The sequence below is a fragment of the Aythya ferina genome, assembly GCF_964211825.1.
Source record: "Aythya ferina genome assembly, chromosome: 1".
Taxonomy (NCBI): Eukaryota; Metazoa; Chordata; class Aves; order Anseriformes; family Anatidae; genus Aythya; species Aythya ferina.
Window position 1 is genome coordinate 94245063 of NC_140296.1, and position 9725 is coordinate 94254787.

Here is a 9725-nt window from a genome sequence, read left to right on the forward strand (position 1 = left end):
GAAGCAATGGGAGCTGGTGCCATGATCCAGCCACAGGCAGGGGTTGCATTCTCAGAACAGACTGAGGAATTGGTTGAGCTGGAGATAGGCTATAGAGGACTAAGAGATCTGACTCGCAGACTATAAGTCTTGAAGATACCAGTGGTCCAGAGAGGCAAGAAGGCTGGTGCCCTTGAAACCTTTAACAGAGATGTCACAAAACATTTTTTTTTCCTCCTAGCTACACACCCAAAGATGATATTAGCTTTCCATTCAAATACCATACCATGATGTTACACACAGCTGTCTACCTGCTAGAAAGAAACATAGTCATTATTAAAGTTTCTGTTTCCCTCACCTATGTGTTTTCTTATCTCAAACATTATGGTTTTACACATGACTGTCTAAATATGCACAGGGTTTATGGTTTCCAGTTTACCAGATGGCTCTGTACCAGTAATCTGTTCTGTTATCCTCTTTGATGGTTATCGAGACTTAGAAATATTCTGCAAGACTGAGTTTTCTGCACCAAACTTGTTTCCTTCCTGAGTGAGAAATGCAGAAAGCACTAAAAAGTGGCATCTTACAAGCATCATAAGCAGTCTGTTACCAGCTTAAAAAGCCCAGTAACAGAAATGTTGGTGTTGGGCCATGTCTGCTGCCATTTACTAAATGACTGTTGCACAGCTTCAGTATTTCTATTCCTTTCTGAGGTCCTCTCTCAGGGTCCACAGCCTTATGTGGCCTGTGGGAATTGCTCCTAAGTGTTGTGTTGGGGCGGTTCATCAGAGCTGCTAGGTGGAGCAGTCATGAAACCCAAAGCAGAGATGCTAAGGAAGCTATCATATTCATTACTGGTAAAAGAAAAAGATGTTACTTTTAGCATTCATCTTGAAAACAAGTTTTTGGATACGGTAAGAGAGAGGCTTCAGAGGAGAATCCAAAGGGGAACACCTCTGTGTTTGTACATTATCAGGAGCTGTTCTCCCAAGTTGTGTCTGTATTACTGTGCAGCAGTTGGTGTAGGGCAGCCCTGGGGCTATCCTCTAGGGGGAACCTCTCATCCCTCTGGGCTTGGAGAACCCCCTCCATGGTCCCCAACTGCCCCATCAGCACCTGCAGTAGTGTCAGGCAAGATGGCCACACAACCTTCCTGAAGAAAGTGCCACCAGTTGCAAAGGTTGTTTAAAGGGAACCCAGCCTCAGGCCACATTAGGGTTGCTTGGAGTGGAGGGTACAGAAATAAAGTGTTTTAGAGCTTGGGATGGAATAGGCAAAAAGCTCTTGTGGGGATACTCTTGCACCTTCATTTTGTAATGGAAGTAGGGCTGCTTGGGCAGATAAAGACCTTGGTCAGATAAAGACCAGTGGATAAGCACGAGTGGAAGGTCAGTGTGTTCCCAGTCTCTGGACCCTGGAGGCTGCTGTACCACTACTTCAGTGGCTGCCCCCTTTGCCCCCTCTGCATAGGCAAGTACTGTCATCTCTGGAGATCCCATCCCAGTGTAGCCACAGGGGAGATGGTCACCACGCTTGCAATACATCTTCAGCTTTGGTTGCCAATACTTTCCAGAACAAAGAGGAGTTAATTTCACAAGTATTTCTGAGTAGCATGTACATTTGGTGACACTGTGTATCATGTCAGGAATGGGATGTGTTTTCCAAGCTAATATATTTAAAAAACCTGGAAAATATAATGTTTGCAGTTACAACAAGGAATTTACTCTCATCTTTGCATTCAAATCCAGGTAATTTTCCTGTTGGTAATTCTTTGTGTATTGTGATTGAAGTCATGGATAATAACTGGATTTCTCTATGATTCTACCTGAAATTTCACATAAAATAACAATACTAAAATAATCAGAACCTGATTCACAAAGCTAAAATGCAGATTTAGCACTCTCCAGATCTAAGAAGAAAAATCAATTAAGATCCTTCTGACAGTTATTGATTCAGATTTTCTTGTGAATTGCTATACAGTAGCTTATTTTCTTTTAAATAAGCAAACAACCACAGAACAGACTACTTCCCTAAATTAAGTTTATCAGTGTTTGTTTGTCTTTCTCCATAGAAATTCAGGCCTTGTCCAGACTTGGAGCTTTTAACAATGACTGATACTTTATCAAGAGAGAAGAGAAAGAGGAACACAGCTGAGGAACGGATATGCTGTCAGGATTTTCAGGCGCTGAGCTACACTGCCTTCTTTTTGTTTGTTTGTTTGTTTTCCATTAATATGAAAGAGAATCTGCATTAGAACTGAAGACACAATGATACAAGTAATTTTGTCACATAAATAGATATTTTAGAATGTGAAGTCTAAACTGCTTTTTATATTGTATACACAAGCATCCCATCTCCAAGGAAAAGACCTAAACCACCTTAATTTGGTTTTCATGCACTACTAATTAATTCAATTGAAAGGCCATTAAAGATCTAATGTTCTTTGTTTAGAACACCAGAAATAAAACCCTGTTTTTGTTTTGATTGTAGTCTCCCATCCCCCAACTGTAAAATTTATTTTTGATCAGAAAAAAAGATTTAATTCTTAGTCTGTATGATGTTGCTTTCAGTTCTCATTTCAGGCAAAATTGAGGAGGGGCACAAACACTGAAATGAAAGAGCAGATCTGTTAGCAAAGCATTTTGAAACACATGAGTACAGGTAAGAGTCAGGACAGAGTAGCCTTAAAACAACAAAAAATCTTAAAATATTATGAGCAATTTCTACTTGCGAAGCTGTTGAATGTTTTCCGAAAGCTGACACACATGATTACTCAAGAAGTCAGCACTTGTTCCTGACATGCAGGCCTGTCAGAGCCAAAATAGTAGGGACATTTACAATACAATGATGTAATCTTCTCCCACACTTTGTAAATGTGGTCATGTGTTGCAACCTTCCTTGTATTTTTAATAGCACAGCAGCAATGTCCAGTGCGCAGAGGCTGTGCTGCAACATTAAAGCTCCTTCCTAGCAGCTCAGCAGGCATTTTGTAACTCGGTGGAAAAATCTGTGTTCACATAGTTATCACCCGTGTCTTAATCTGGGTACGACTTTCAGTTCCTCTATTTATGTAAGCAGAGCTGACCAGTGCTGCTCTTGTTCCTCCGCAGTGCACGCCAGCCCTGCAGGACCCCACTCCCCTGGGACACCCAGGGCTGTCCCACCACAGCCGGACCTCCTGTGTCCCACACAGATAGAGGAGGGCAAGGGATAGATAACATGTGCATCTTCATGCTGCCCCTGCACTCCAATACCAGCACCAAGAGGAGTTATTTTAGCTTAGGGCTCATCTAAATTGGCAAATTAAGCAGAAGAGCAGTAGCGCAATATTTCCCCACGCCTTCCAGTCTGGGAGCAGCTACTCCACCGTGCAAACCCCACTTGGCCCCCAAGCTATGGGTCATTACAGGGTCTCTTCCCCATGCAGGCTGGCCCACATGCACCACAGGGATGGCCCCAGCTGTCTGAAGCCACGCTTGGGGCTGAGGCGGGCTGCCGGGAAGTGGCTCTTGCATTTCTCCGACTGCCCACACAGAAGAGTGGGGGTAAGGGGGTCCCAGAACACTCTCCGCTTGTGGGCCCGGCCCCTTCCCTTCTGCCTGGAATTGGGAAAATGGCATTATGGGAAAAGGGAAGCCAAGCAGCCCAGCACAGTTTGAGAAATGCTTTGCCTAGTTATAGAAATGAGGTGGAAGTTGTGTTTTCCGTGCCTTCTTTCAGTGTCTGCAGATCTTGCTGGGCTAGCCCAGTAGCTTATAACAAAAGCAAATCAAAGGCCTCTGTGAGCAGTATGAGAGCTGGTTGCCTTCCAAAGGACCCAGGAGTGGCTGACTTTACTGCTGGACCTTACACATCTTGTGCAAAGGGCTGCTGGTTGGGAGCCCCATAGCAATTGCACGGCCATGCAGGGCCATGGCCACCCCCATCCCCTGAGCACACACCCACCTCTCTGCACCCTGGCAGCTGTGGGAGGACTTCATTGACTGGAAAAGAAATACATGCAAGGCATGTGTGGGAGCAGGTTTTTCTGAGAGCCACCAGGCCCAGTACCTGAGCAGATCTCCACCAGCTTGCTGGGCTGGTGTTAGGGCAGGGGCCTTTAAGGGAGGCTTGGCATTTCCAACCTGCTCAGGAGGTGCCAAGGCACAAATTTTACAGTCCCCTGGCTCCATAGAGCAAACTTTCCTTACACAGTTGGGTGAAAGCAATGTCAGAAGACAGGCAGCTGCTGTCAACATCAGTTCTTGCTGCCATGGCATGACCCTGCCGTACCAGCGTGAGGGATGCACTGTGTTGTTATGAACAAAAGACGGAGACGTGCAATAATGAGGCAGGGAGGCAACTCTGGTGCAGCCCTTGCTTGCTTGAAGCAGGGCCAGCTCTGAAGTTACATGAGCTTGCAGAGGAGGCACGTCTGCTGCAGGTGATACCACAGAGGTGATAAGAGAGGAGGCAAAGACAAAACTGACAAACCCAGAGGGTGTGGGTTGTGAGGGTGTTGTAAACAGTTCCAGTAGGTCCCCTGCAGCTCTGTTAGTGAGAAGTCAATCCTTGCAGTAAAGAAACTGTAGAAACACAGCTGTGGTAGCCAGTTCCTTGTCCCAGATGCATTTAAAATCTGTTTCTGGAGAGCGCCTTACGGGAAGAGCTGGGAGAGCTTCCACCCACCACCACCGCTGGTGCTGGAGCAGAGACCTGCCAGGGCAGCAGGATCTCAGAGAAACCTCCTTTCAGCTGGGTTTGCTGCAAATCCCTCTCCAGCAGGGGGAAAAGCAGGGACAGTAATTGGCACCGAGCTGCATCTCGGCTGTGCTAATGACTGCGAATACTGTGGGAGATATTAAAGGGCTGCTGTTAAGGTACTACTAATAATTTTCTGAATCATTTCCATTCCTATTCTTCCCCTGACAGCCTGAAACTGCTGTGGGTCCTTTTAAAACCGTTCTGCCTACTAATAGTTTATTGCTTTATTTGATAGGTTGCTTAGGGATAGCTAGGCAGCTCATGTTCCCTCCTCCCCACTACCTTTAAATAGTGAGAACATTTTAATATTTCTTGGAGAAAAATGGATGCAATAAAATATGAATATCTTGGGCCCAATCACGCTGCAGTGAAAGCATTGCCCTGCGAGGCTGTTCTCCTTGCTGTACTTCAAAGAGAGCTGGCAGCATTGCTGGCGCTCCAGCTCCTGGTAAACATCTCCATGCTGAAACTAGTGGAAAGATTCACTCATCTGGGAAGGGAAGATGAAGTATAGACCTCTGTGGTCTCCACTGATGGTTTTCTTGAATGAGTCATTGCGCACAGCTGACCTGGGTAAAGCCACGTGGCAGTGGCCAACATTTCCCAAGCACTAGGGTTACCACTAGCAAAGTGTCATTTGGGATTGTGGTCTTCGAAGTTGGGTAAATATACAGGCGGTAGCAGCAATAGCACCGTGAACTAACCCACTGGAGAAGGGTGGTGGCTACGGCCTAGTAACAGGCACCATAAATCTAAGCAGGGTTTGACCGAGTGTATGTAAGGCCTGCACAGTGCTCCTCCAAGGGATAATGGCAGATTTCCCCATTTCTGAGTCCTTAAAGTTGGACCAGGCAGAGAGACAGGGAGGACCACACAGGACATGGCCTCACTGGTGGCTCTTAATGCTCCTTTCTAGCCGTGAGCCAGGCTTGGAGGGGTCTCTTTCCCTCACAATGTGCAAGTCATGGGATGGGGACTCAGCCACAGCACCAGGCTCTAGCTGGGGATTTTATAGATTGCTTAAAAATGTGGGGAAAAAAATGTGTTCATGTGTATGAAAGAGAGAAGGAGAGAGCTGTGAGTCCTGGGAGGCGCAGGCTGTGGAAAAGATATAGTCTCAGCCTTCAGATCCTGGCAAAGCCCCTGCAGGAGAAAGTGGAATTTTCCTTGCATAAGCAACAATGCGTACATTTGTTTAAAAGAAAAAAAAAGTTGGGAAGCCAGCAGACGTAGAGTCCTGATGAGGAAGAAAAGGAGCGTTGTGTCCAGGACATTGGGGAACTGTTCAAAAACAGTTCATCCTTATGCAGAAACCGTCCCTGTTCGCTCACCAGCGGCAGCGTTAGCTCGAGTTAGCACTGCCTGTGCGTTGGGCAGAGCATGAGACTGGGGTTTTGGGGCCTGACTTCAGCAAGAGATGTGGGTTCTTGGCATCTCCCAAGGGCTGGCACTCTGGATGGGGAAAATGAAAAAACAGGTCTGTTCAAAGGCATGTAGGAGGAATTATATTTCCTTTGGAATAAGTCCTCTTCCTCCGCAGGGCAAACAGCACCCTGTAACAGAGTGAAAACTCCCTGGAAATGGGAGGAAGGCAAATGGAAGAACTGCATCTGCTAGACTGATCTTTGCCCTCTGTCAAAAAAAAAAAAAAAAAAAAAAAAAAAAAGTTTGGTTTAAGATTCATCAGGCCAAAGAAACACAAGAAGGAACAGGTCCCTTTAGCCTAGTAAGTAGGCACCCATTTGAAGGAGGGGGGAATTCTGGTCTCTGCACCTTAGATTGTGTTTTAACCTGTATCCACTTCATGGAAGATTTTTCTCCTTTTCTGCACAGTGATATGGCTTCACTCAGGTGGCCAAGATGGGAGGTGTGCATTGGAAACCCTCCTGTGGCACACTGATCCATATCCAGGTGGAGGCCAGTGACAAGTGTTGTCCCTCAGGTGTCAACAGGGGTCCCTGGACCAGTGCTGTTTAATGCCTTTATCAATGACACAGACAGTGGGATCGAGTGCACCCTCAGCAAGTTTGCAGATCACACCAAGTTGTGTGGTGCAGTCAATGCAACAGAAGGAAGGGATGGCATCCAAAGAGATCTGGACAAGCTTCAGAAGCAGGCCCATGTGAGCCTAATGAGGTTCAACAAGTCCAAGTGCAAGGTGCTGCACCTGAGCTGGGGCAATCCCAGACAGGAGTACAGACTGGGAGAGGAACTCATTGGGAGCAGCCCTGCAGAGAAGGACTTGGGGATTCTGGTGTAAACAACATGAGCCAGCAGTGCACGCTTGTATCCCAGAAGGCCAACTGCATCCTAGGCTTCACCAAAAAAAAAGTGGACAACAGTTTAAGTGAGCTGATTTTTCCACTCTGCTCTGCCCGTGTCAGGCACCACTTGGAGTGCTTGCATCCTGGTCTGGGGCCTCCAGCACAAGAAGGATGTGGGGCTGTTAAAGCATGTCCAGAGGAGGGCCACAAAGATGCTCAGAGGGCTGGACCACCTCTGCTATGAAAGGCTGAGAGAGCTGGGGCTGTTCAGCCTGAAAAAGAGAAGGCTCCAGGGAGACCTCATTGCAACTTTTCATTACTTAAAGGGGGCTTATAAAAAAAGATGGAGAGCAACTTTTTTTGCTTGGACAGATAATGGTAGGACAAGGGGGAATGGTTTTAAACTAAAAGAGGGGAGATTTAGGTTAGAAGTTAGGAGGAAATTCTTCACTCAGAGGGTGGTGAGGCACTGGCACAGGTTACCCAGAGAAGCTGTGGATGCCCCATCCCTGGAAGTGCTCAAGGCCATGTTGGATGGAGCTTTGGACGAGCTGGTCTGGTGGGAGGTGCCCCTGCCCATGTCATGGGGGTTGGATTAGATGATCTTTAAGGTCCCTTCCTACCCAAGCCATTTTATGTTTCTGTGATTCTATGACCCCAGACCTTGCCAAGCAAGTGAGCATGTTGTACACCAAGAGGGGTGGGAGCCATCTCTCCACCACCGTCTCCTTTGACCGTACATACTTCAGGAGGTCAAGCCCAGCCCCAGTTTTCCAGAAAGGAGGGGTATGACCACCAGCTTGTGTTGCCTTCAGGCCCATGTGCAAGTACCTGGGGGGCTAGAAGAGTGCAGTTAGCCAGCCCCAATACACAGGGGTGTTCACCCAGGTGAGATGCTCTAATCGGTGTGCTGACTCCCTCCGTTTCCACATCACTCACTTACAGCTCACTGCTTACAGTGAAAAAAAAAACAAAAACAAAAACATGAAAATAAATAAACAAGGACTTTTTGGATATGCAGGCTTCAGAGGAATTGCATCAGGATACATTAGAACTCTTAAGCCATGATGCAAAAAATCACTGAAAATGCGTTATAAGAGGGTTTGGGCCATTTTGCTAGCTATCTAGAGATCATCTGTGAAAAGCATCTACCAAAGAATATACTTTTGTTTTGCACATGCTGTGAGTTCGTTATGCTTTTTATACTTGCTACTCAATATATTTTCTTAAACTCATAATTTACATCAGTGTAAATGCCAAAAGGCTTGGAAGGAATAAAAATGACATGTTCTGATACTTCATCCTCAAGCCACGGAATTCTCTTAAAACTCTTCCATTCATAAATGAGACTTATCACTTGAAAATCTCAACTTTCATGGAGCATAATATGTTATCACTGGCCAATGTATTTAATTTATTTTTAATACCTTTCCATATTGTGTGGTTTTGGACTACTCATCACATGGCACCCATTACAAATGGGATACTAGATATCTTTCTCAAAGATTGCGCACACTGGGCTGAATTTTTAATTCCTCTTGCTTACAGGGACATCTTTTATTCCCTCTTTGGCATGTTGACCATTCACATGTCCAGCATATGAAACACTGCTGCAGTCACATGGCCGTGTGAACACACGTGGTTGAACTGGTGCTCAGCTTCACACAGGAGAAAAAAGAGGCATGAGATACAAGATACCCTGAGATGGCTGAGATGTGGCAATTCCTTATTCTGTCAAAATTTGGATCGTCCTTGAAGAAAATATCAAAAATACTTTCTGCTAGTGCTGTGAACACGTAAATTGAATTTTAGTTCTTTTTTAATTCCAAGAGGCTTATTCAATAAGAATATGAGAGGTTCCTGTGTCTGATTGACATTTATAGTGTAAGATAGTTTCAGAGCTCTTTGTAGAGTATTGAACCCTCTGGATGGCCAGATGCTGTGTTTCCATATTGTACCAGCTGCTGATGATCTTGTTCATTGACAGATGTGGTCCTACATCAGCAGAGTGGTGGCCCACCACCTACTCGTGGCAAGAGAAAGCCTAAAAGAGATTTGGCAGAACAATACCTTGGTGCTGGTAGCAGCACGCACAAGGGTGAGTGAATGGAATAGCACACAAGGCCTCCTTATGGTCTGGGTAAAGCAAGAAGTCCTTAAATAGGTAATGAAAGGTCTGGACAGGGTGTTCCCTCCCACAGGCCAAACACAGAAGGGGTACACGGAGGGAGTACAAGGGAAATGGACCTGCAGAAGGTGGCCAAGGTTACTTGCTCCATCTTCCACTTGCGGAAATAAACTACTGGTCTAAGTGATGCATCATCTGCCCCATTTCTTATGCCCCTATTCTGTACATGATTGTGGCCAAGAGTCAAGACCTAAGATGAGTGTATGAATAGGGCACAGTAGACAGATGTTTCCCAAAATAGCCTCCTGGAGATCAAGCCCTTGTGGCTCACAGATTTCCCAACCCAGAGGTACTGTTTTATTTAAGATTGGTTTATACATATATATATATAAAAGCAAAAAGTAAAGAGGGCTTTGAAGTCCTCTAATAACTTTGTTATTAGAGGTGACATGCCAGCTATGGGTAGGTGCCAACTGTAACACTTTATTTTGACTGGTGTCTCATGAGGAAAGCTGGCAGCTGGAAGGGCAAGGAGGCATGTCCTGAAGAAGGTAAAGAATTTAGCCAGACTTTCAACAGCTTCTTTGATGCTGTGTGGCTGAGAAAACAAA